The sequence below is a fragment of the Cebus imitator genome, unplaced genomic scaffold (genome assembly GCF_001604975.1).
Source record: "Cebus imitator isolate Cc_AM_T3 unplaced genomic scaffold, Cebus_imitator-1.0 Scaffold186, whole genome shotgun sequence".
NCBI lineage: Eukaryota > Metazoa > Chordata > Mammalia > Primates > Cebidae > Cebus > Cebus imitator.
Genome location: NW_016107501.1, coordinates 3854891 through 3865523, shown reverse-complemented (window position 1 = coordinate 3865523; position 10633 = coordinate 3854891). Strand labels below are relative to the sequence as shown.

Sequence of the window (10633 nt, the reverse complement as noted above, 5' to 3'; positions counted from 1 at the left end):
CACCGGTGGTTCTGGGAATGCCTGTTTTTTTCCTAAGAACTGTTTGGGATATTGGGTTATGCTAGAATCCACCTGCTTCAGCCTAAATGGATTTGCAGAAAACAGAGGAAAAGCACTGGTGTTCCCATTGCTTTCAACTTGGGGCAGAATTGTCTATTGGTGTCTCAGCATGGGCCCTTCTTTACACTCTCTGGAAGAAAGGCCCAGAAACATAAGGGGTATGTTTTCTAGACTCCTTATAAGTAGTGCTCTGGTTTAGGGTCTTCTAACGAGAGACACCTGCAGGAGAAGGTGGAAGAGAGGCACTGTTATTGCTCTGGAGTTAGTGAGCAGGTGCAGGGTCCTTGGCAGAGAGCAGATCTGAGGTTTTGCCAGTGACTTCTAGGGGTCTGCCTGCAAATCACCGACTTAGGTGCTTCAGGAAACTAAGGCCAGTGTTGAAGGCTCCCTGCAACTCCTGCCCTACCTATTTCCTGAATATTCCCTGATTTTCTTGTCTTACAATGTTTTGTAATCCCTAAATTATTTCCTGATTGAATAGCTAAAGTGGTTTCTGTTTTTCACTAAGCGCTACCTGTCACATACTTCAAAAGGGCAAAGAATGTATCCAACTAATTTACCTTTCATAAATTATTAAGCACCTTTTTAACTTAAGAATTCATCTTTTTCAAACTTTTATATTTTCATTATATGCCCAATTCTTGTGGCAATGACTTACAAAATTTACAATGAAGTCATGAAATATATTTCATGCTTCTCATGACATCTGTTGTACAATATTAACATATTAACAATATTAACATAACATCTTTCCTATGCCCTTGAAGAGTTCTATATGTTTAGTCTCTTCTTATGTCAGAGAATACAGACACACATGCACAACCTCAGTTTTATTTTTTAAATTTAGTTGGCTTTGTCTAAATATTTTCAGAGCAAAGAGTAGAAGGAGAGACAGAAATCGCCTGAATTCTTAACAATAGCATCCAAGATTTTGAATCATACAGGCCAGAATAAAGAGGCAAGGTGAGACTTTCAGAGAAAATATAATCTTTGTGAATTAGTGTTCTTCCTTCGCAAAGATCAGGCTTAATCTTCGCTCCATCTTGCCTCTTTTATATATATTTTCATTTCCCAACTAGCAAAGGAATTATGCTTAATTTTAGACACTACTTACCTGAAGCTCAACATTGTGGGTAAGGGGACTTGTTCTGAGCAGTTTAAATTCTAAGGCCTCATCATTATTGAATGAAAATGGAGTGAATAAAGTATCACGAGATTAATCAGGTTAACATGGTTGTATATGCTTTAGTTTGCTTACCTAGGACATTATAACTGAAAAAGAAAAGCTCTACAATTTCGTGAATGATGTCATTTGATTATGTGACTTCTCTAGAAAGTAATAGTTTAGATGTTTGCTGCCCAAACTATGTCATCTCTCTTTCCTTTGGGTGTGCTATGAGATTTTCAATGTAAATAAGATGTCAAAAACTGGAAGCCCAGACCACAGAACAAAGATGGCTTGCAGATTTATCTATGTATTCATTCATTTAAAATAACATTAAGGAAGTTTCTACCATACGCCAGCCTCTGTTCTAGGCACTGGGGACATAGCCATGGGCAAAATAAACTAAAATCTCTGTCTTTGAGTAGTTTACATTCTGTTGTTGGAAGAGATAGAAAAGAATCAAATAAATAAAATGCATAATGTTAGATGAAGATAAGTGTTTTCTGAGCAAAATCAAGCAGGAAAGAAGTATGGGGAGAGGATATGATTTCAAATAAGGTGGTCAAGGAAGGTCTTACTGAGGTGAAGACATTTAAGAGAAGACAAGAAGGAAGTGAAGGAATGAGCTATGTAGCTTTGTAGGGAAAGGGTGCTCCTGGTGAAAAAAGTGCTGGTGCAATGGCCTTGAGACAGGAGAGTGCACTGCACAGCTCAGGAACAGCTAGGCCAATGTGGTGGTGGCAGAGCAAGTGAGAGACTGGCAGGAGGGCTGTAGGAAGGAGGTTAGAGAAGTAGCAAGTACCTGTTTGTAGCCATTATGAAGACTTGAGATATGTGTTCTGCTAATCCAAACACAGTCTAAAAATCATGTATTCTATAACATTTTATTTCTAATACTCCTAAGATTTGGCAATACTACATAGTACATTACCACACTGTGACAGCAAAGCTGAAAGGTAGTTGCCCCTTGATATGATTTCAGGGCTTTCTCGCTTTCTTTTTTTTGTTTGTTTTTCTTTTTGAGACAGGATCTCACTCTGTCACTCAGGCTGGAGTGCCGTAACACAATCTCAGCACACTGCAACCTCCGCTTCCCAGACTCAAACCATCCTCCCTTCTCAGCATCCTGAGTACCTGGGACTACAGGTGCATGCCAATATATCTGGCTAATTTTTGTATTTTTAGTAGAGACAGGGTTTTTTCATGTTGCCTGGGTTGGTAACTCCTGGGCTCAAGCGATCTGCATGCCTCAGCCTCTCAAAGTGCTGAGATTACAGGCATAAGCCACCACACACGGCCCCCAGTGTTTCCTATTTCTGATGTGCTCACACTTGGCCTGCTTTATTAGGATCTAAATTGATTTTTATCTTGTGTCTTTATAAATGAGGGGTCAAATGACAGCTGCTTTAGTCACTTCATAGCCAAAGTGTTGATGGAATGATTCTAGGTTTGGGGGATACAGTCCTGAAAGCAACTCCTTTTGGCTTCCTTTGGAGTCCACACTGTTTTATGAATAACCACAAGCCACATGTATTATTAGGTGACAAGATTTGCTGTCTCATCACAGCACTACACATTCAAGTGTCTGTCACCCGTGCACTCAGGAAGACATGTGGCTATGGGCCAGTACATTGTAAACTCAGTTGTTCTAGTTTCACTTTGGACATTCAGAGCTGCCTTTTGAAATGAGGAGAGGTTTTTTAGTTTGTTTTTGTATTCAGAGTTCAGCTTTATTTAACAGATAACATTGAGGAATAGAGTTTAGTTGTGTATCTATGTGTATGTGTGTGGTTGACACGAGCAGGGAGAGAGAGTAAGAGAAAGGGTGTTGTCCATGATCAAATAAAAATAAAATATTCTGACTCTTTCACATTTGTGGCATGCTTTATCCTCTGCTAACTACCAATATCCAGAATTTGATCTGGACTGGTTGGAAAATCCACAAGTCCTAAAAATGATCAAATGTCCTCTCTATGGATGATTTTATTTTTTAAATGTATTACAAAATATCTTTATCCACACCTGATGACTCAGAAGCTATTATATTTTTATCTTCCTAATTCTGGTAGCCAAAAGTTAGGGTTGAGTCATTCAAATGTTTCCTAAATGAGTTACAGAACGTACACTTAGTCATAATAAATGTCGTTGTATACAGCAGACTTGTTCTGGGGCAGTACCAACTTGTGCCCGGGACATTTATGTATTTAGAGGATTTTTTTAATTAAATGAACATGAGTATGAATTACTTTTATAGCTGACCTGAGCCATAATAAGTCTGCTTTATAATATTAAAATCATAGTTTGGAAAATTCAAGTTGAAAACTTCAAAGTAAATTTAAGTCAAAAACATTTAAAGTGACAAAGAGACATGGATATTTAATAATTTCTTTAAAACAATTCAGGCAGATAACTGATTCACCTTCAAATGATTGGCTTTGGTACTTCTCCCCTTGAGTGAGAAAAATGCTTAAAAGAACAGGAACTGCATTTTAAATCAATTTTAAAGGAGGTTTCTGGTTTTTTTAGGAATTATGTTTTCTCTGGCTCAGCAAGAGCTCTGCCACCAAGCCTACAGAAAGAGACTCCACAGTATAAAACACTAAAATAACAGGATCTCATTGGGTATGAGAAGAAGTAAAGGTAATTGCAGCCATGGCTACAGTAAAAGCAGAAAATGGAACATTTAGAAAAGGAATACACTGTAAATTGTCAATTTGAAAAATGCAAGACATATTTGTTACAATTCAGTGTCCACTCTTGACTATCTAGGTTGGATTTCATGTGAGACAGACCCAGAGTCAGAGATTTGTGTGCTTGAAGTTTATTGTAGTACTTTTGGGAGTAAGACCCAGGAGAAAGTGAAGAAAGAACTGGCAGAGAAAGAAGCTGAGCTGCAATTCAGTATCGGTGAAGGCCACAGTCAGTCCTGTGGGCAGCTCTGTAGCTGGGATGATCTTTTAGAGATGTCCTAAATTGAGGCAAGAGGCTATCTTTGGCCAAAGGCATTTCTGAGGCAGCGACTCATTTGTAAAGCTTCAACAGCCAATGTGGTAGCTGGGGCAATGGATGTCTATCATGAATAGGAAATTTGGGGAGGGCACTTTAGCATCCACTACAGTTAATATAGTTTCATCCTTCAAAGATAAGAGAAGCTATGGCAGTCAAAATGTTGAATGACGCTTAGATCTCACTGGATTAATACCACATGGTTAGTATCACAGCAAGTATGGTATGTTGTGTCATTTGGATGCAGAAAACCTGAAATCAAATTGTAGCTTGACCATTTATTGTCTGTAGACAAGGCAAGCTACATAATTTGTAGAGCCCATTGTAAAATAAAAATGTGGAGACACATTAAAAAGGTGGGAAAAAAGTGCCATTAAAAGTACTAAAATAAAAGCTTTTTTCTTCCTTTGGCAGACCCTCTTCAGCTTCTTACAATGTTTTATTTGCTATTTCACGTTCTAAATAAAAAAATTAAATTATTAGCATTAATTTTGTTACTTCATCATATATCTTTATATTGAGCAATACCAGTTTAAAATGCAAATATAAGAGCATTTAGTTTGAACATACCCATGTATTTCATTCTTACCAGAACAGTGAAAACACTGCACAAATTCAACTGTTTTATTTCATTTCTCAATATACTATACTCACATTCTGCCAACACTCTCTCCTTTCAACTTACGAATAACTAAGGAAAGACTTTTTAAAAAGTATGCATTGCCCTATTTTTCCCTTTCCTTCTGTGTTATAATTTTCGGCATAAAGGATTGGCTAGTACAGAGAAGTAACATGAGTATGAAAGATTTCTTGGTTGTGTTTCCTAGGACACCATTGCCTTCTTTTTGCATTTAAAGAAAATTCTGGTTTGAATAGTAAGCTTGCTCAGTCATAGATATGACACATTTACTTTGTACTGACTTTTGAGTTTTACTGACCTTACATATTCCACAACAGAATTCTGTGCTCCTGGAATGACAAAGAGTACACAGTGTGTGTAGCCCAACTGCTTACACATGTGCTCCCTTGTCCTATCTAACGTCACTTAGAAAAAACAAATTCTATGCAACTGCACAGGTCATGTAACTGACGCTGACTATGAAGTTGACTATAGCTATGGGACTTTGTAAATCATCCAATCTCTCTGAGTCTTAGTTTCTTAATCTGTAAAATCGGTGTAATTATACTTAGCATGCAAATGTAAATAATTACCTGAGAACTAAAGAGACAATATATGCAAAATTGCTATACAAGGAGAGAAGAAAACTAATGCTTACCGAGCTTCTGAGTCCTACTACAGCTGTTCCGACATACTTGCCTCAAAATCATCCCAGACACCTTTTATCCCTTGAGTCTTTGTATATTTACTAGTCTTAGGAAATAATTTCTGCCTCTCTGAGCTCTTTCACTTTGTGATACTAACTCATTGTCAAATTCCAGCTTTCATGTCCCTTAATTTAACAAAAGTTTATTAAGCACCTAATATGTGCCAGGTGTTATGCAAGGGGGTAGAATGGGGTTAAAGTTAGCAATCTCAAGACTAGTTAATTTCCCCTCTTCAGTGAACTTACTTGTCATAGAATGTATCATTTGTTATATTGCCCGTTTGTATGTCTGCATCCTGCCTATACTGTCTCCTTTATTTACCCATCATAGCTGTAGTACATATACTGTGCCTGGTATACAGTAGATACTCACTAAATATTTGTTGATTGGTTGAATGAATACCAGCCATTATTGGAATGCAAGGTAAAGAGGTTGATCAGCAGTTGATCTGGATGAGGAGAGAGGAATGAACTGAATTTGGTAATCCTTAGTGTATAGGCTACAGAAGAAGTCATGGAAATAGAGGAGACTTCCAGGGAGGTTATGTATACTGAGGAAGAAACCAACAATGGAGCCTAAACAACATGTACGTATCAGAGGAATCACAGGAGGAAGGACTAGGGAAGAAGACTAAACCAGTGCTCACAGTGAGGTAGAGGAAGAATCAGAAGGTGTGATTTCTGAGAACTTAGATGAACTCTTTGGTTTCATTGATTAAAAGACATCATAGATACAATAAAAATAATTTCAGTGCTCAAAATACATTTGATTAAAGAGTGAATATGACTTAAGGAGGAGGCCAAATTAGGTTCATTGCACCACGTACATGAAGATAGAAATAGAGATTTTGGGGCCTTGATAATAGAATTTGTTTAGAATCTTTTCTTGTGGCTTCAATGGGAGAAAGTACAAAAAGCAAAGAAAAGTGGAAAAAGAAAAGGTCCCTAGAAATGTCCAAATTTGAAGGCAATCAAAGGAACAGTCTATAAGTAGCAAGAGTAATTAAGAAATGATAACTGGATCTAAGCAGACTGAAGTTCAACAAATGTAACAAATGTGCCATCTTTAAAGTAAGCAATAACTTATGAAAGAGAGGCAGGAATGATGGGGTGTTCACAGAACAGCTTGTTGGGGAAGGAGAGCAGGAGGTTGCTAAAAGGTTCTTCAGATTCATAGCCAAGGTACCCTGCTGAGAGTGAGGGTCCCAAGAGTTTGGTCATTCTTGAAAGAAATAGGAAAGGCTTTTAGCGGTTAAGCAGGAGAATTGACCAGAGATATGTCACGGAATTGACCTGTTACATTAAGTGCCACAGGATAGTGGAAGGCTATAACATTGTAAATGCATCACGACCTGTTGATTTCATCCAGCAGTGCTCAGCAGGCTGTGAGTAGGAACAGAAAAGAATGGGGCATTAGATGGATCCAAGTCTGGATGTTTGCATGGTGTGTCAGAAGGACAAGAGGATGAGATTTGATCCTTCTGATAAAAGAGACTTGAAAATGATCAATCATATAGTTCAGTGTGAATAAGAAAGAAGATAAGACCAGAATGGACTTGGTAAATAGTAATAACAAGATCTACAACACACAAATTAATATGTATTGTACTTTTATTTAAGCCAGGCAAAGTGCTACAATCTTTTTGTATGTTACCTAATTGAATACTCTCAACCATCCTGTGAGATAGGAACTATCAGTAATATATATCACTTTGGAAAATGAGGATGCTGAGGGTTAAGATGAATAAGTAACTTACAGCTTTTTCAGCTATTAGGTAGTAGACCTTGAACTTGACTTCAGGTATTTCAGCTCCAAGGTTGTTCCATTAAAAATATATAAATATTAATGACAGCAAAGTAGAGATGAAGATGAAAGCAGAAGCTCCCTAGATGAATTGGACTTTATGTTGAATGAACTGAATATTAGATTTCAAGATATTTCAGAGGTAGGTAGTCCATCCAGAAGATGAAAAGACCCAAAAGAGTTGGCGTGTGAAGGGACTTGTAGGGAAAGATATTGGCATCGAGCAACATCCAATCACTTTCAGTAAAATAACATGTCTAAATTGTATCCAGGTCACAATGCTACACTCACATTCTCCCTTTTCCCCAAAGAAATCTTCCCTAATTCTCTTTTCTGGAAAGAATTTATTCTTCCTCTGAACTCACATAATTCTGTCTTTGCCTGAATCATACAATAATGTTTTGTTTATTTGTGTGTGTGTATGTAGATAAGATAGATAGATAGATAGATATCTTATTTTCCCTGAGCCACACACCCATTAGTCTGTTTCATCCTTAAATTTTCTAAAACCTCTAATATAGTATCTTGCATGTGTAATATGTTGAATATAAAAGATGTTGAAAAGACTAACAAATCAAAACTTCAAATATTTTTAACTTTCAGATGATAATTGGGTTTGATGTTTCTCTTCTGCCAAAATGCAGTATTCTTAGTGTTTTCATGTTCCTTGAATATTTGAGACCCTTTTGAACAGAATATAAAGTTATACTGATTTTTAAATAATACTATTGCATTTCTCAACTGACTTTTGAAACTAATTATATGTTAAAGAGATTTCCTAACTGCAAGGTAGTAGCATTGCAAATATACTTTTCATAGAAACCTATAAAGCAAAAACATAGTTTTTTTCTATTGGAATATACCTACCAGTAATCACAGCTATGATTACTTAATATTGACTGATTGTCCCAAGCAATGGAAGATTGTACTGACATGAAAAATTATTAAAGTAATGAAACAAATATGCTATAAACTCCAATTTTAATTGGTGATTGATTTACTGAGAAAAAATGAAAGTGAGGTTTTGACATATTTCCGATTATTCTACATTAAAAAGAAAAGTAAAACCAGGCTTCCAACTTTCACAAAAATTAATTTTCTTCTAAGAAGGAAACCTATTTTATCTGTGCTGTTACTGATGAATTTATACTTAACTATCAAATCATTGTTGTCTTATAATTCTGAGCATGTTTCTATTGCATTTAAGAAAGGCCATTTGAGTTCTGTGAAACACCTGCAAACGTAGGTGAGTGTGAAATGCTGGCTGCATCTGAGCACGTTTAAAATAATGTGTTTATTACTCACTTAAAATCCCAAGTCATCTACTACTTATAAATTAGAATGAGTTGCTGAATTAAAGCCTAGGTTATGATGCAAAATCAAATTCCTTTATTTAGTGAGTAGAAATGTGAATTTTCCAACATGGTATAAAAATCAAATGTAGTTAAAGCCGTAGGCGGGGTCCTGGGCCTCCCTCAGCGCCTCAAGAGGGCTCCCTGTGGGTGACCCTCTCTGCATGGGGTAGGGACGCACTGGGGGTCACCAGGAGCGACCTCTGGGTGTGCAGGCACCACGGAGCTCCGGGTCTCACTTTTGGGACCCGCCCCCCGGGCCCGCCCCCCCCCCCCCGCCCACATCTGGAGGCAGCGGTCCACCCTCCCGGGAGGAAGGACTTTACTTTCCTCTCCATATCAGGGCAAAGGGCAGTGTTTGCCTCCAATCCAATCCCTTGGACGCATCTATCCTTCCCCCAGGACTTCAACGACAGAAGACTACAGGTCCGTCATTGTACACGTGGTCGACCTGATCACTGCATAGGAGGCTAACAAATTAACAAAATCCAACGGGATTCAGGCTGTAAAATACAGATTTCCCCAGACACTGGTGGCCTATCCGAGCGCAGTGTGTGCTTGACAGGAGCCCCAGAATCTTTCCAGAAAGCGAAGATGATGCACACATTGTGTCTCGGGGTCGTGGGGGCCCCCCAGGATAGTTCCACGACAACGCCAACTGGGGCCAGAACCGCGCCAGTGCAGGAAATCATGATCTCCGCAGGCGACACCAGCCTGGTCATCGGCAAGGACGGGCAGACCGTTAAGCAGCTGCAGGAACGCGCTGGAGTGAAGAGGATCTTAATTCATGACGGTTCTCAGAATTCGAATGTGGACAAGCCTCTCCGGATGAATGGGGATCCTTACAAAATGCAGCAAGCCTGCAGATGGTGATAGACATCCTCCGAGAACCAAGGCGGCTTTGGGGACCAGAATGAGCAAGGACCTCGGATTGGCAGGGAATCGATGTGCGGGTGCCCATGATTCTCGGCGTGGTCATTGGCCGGAGCGGAGAGATGATCCAGAAGATCCAGAATGACGCTGGTGCGCAGATACAGCTCCAGCAAAATGACTGGACAGGGCCCGAGAAGATTGTTCATATAATGGGGCCCCCAGACAGGTGCAAGTACGCAGCCCGGATCGTCAGTGGCCTCCTCCACAGCCTCAGAAGTGGTCCCCCAGGCTCTCCAGAGGGTCCACACATGCCCCCGGGGAGTCCGAGGCTGAGGAAGAGGCCAAAGCAACTGGGGGCCCCCTGGCGGGGGATGATCTCCACTCACACTCACAAGTGAGGCCTGGTCATGGGCCGAGGTGGCGAGAACGTGAAAGCCATGAGCCAGCAGACGGGAGCCTTCCTAGAGATCATCAGTAGATGCCACCCAACGGGGACCCCAATTTCAAGTTGTTCATCATCCAGGGTTCGCCCCAGCAGATTGAGGAGCAGCTTATCGAGGAGATCGAGGGTTCTCTCTGCCCTGCTGGACCACGCCCAGGCGCCCCAGGCCCTGCTGGCCCAACGCGGTCCTTCAACCCTGGGCCCTTCAACCAGGGCCACCTGGGGCTCCACCGCATGCCAGGGGGCTCCCTCCTGACCAGTACCCACCCCAGGGCTGGGGCAATACCTACCCCCAGGGGCAACCTCCTGCTCCTCACGACCCAAGCAAAGCAGCTGCGGCTGCCCCGGACCCCAACGCCGCGTGGACCGCCTCTACTCGCACTGCTACCAGCAGTCCCCGTCCCGCCCCTGCCCCGCGCCCTAACGCTCCAGGCGCGTCCCCTCAACCCCCGCCCACCCGCTCCAGGCGCGCCCCCTCAGTCCCCGTCCACCCGCTCCAGGCGCGCCCCCTCAGTCCCAGTCCACCCGCTCCAGGCGAGGCCCCTCAGCCCCCGCCCACCCGCTCCAGGCGCGCCCCCTCAGCCCCCGCCCACCCGCTCCAGGCGC

At 41.0% G+C, this 10633-nt stretch overlaps 1 pseudogene; it reads left to right on the top strand.

Annotated features, from left to right (window-relative positions):
• Positions 1-3877: 3877 nt before the first annotated feature.
• The window catches only part of LOC108316269, a 7883-nt pseudogene continuing 1127 nt past the window's right edge, over positions 3878-10633 (top strand).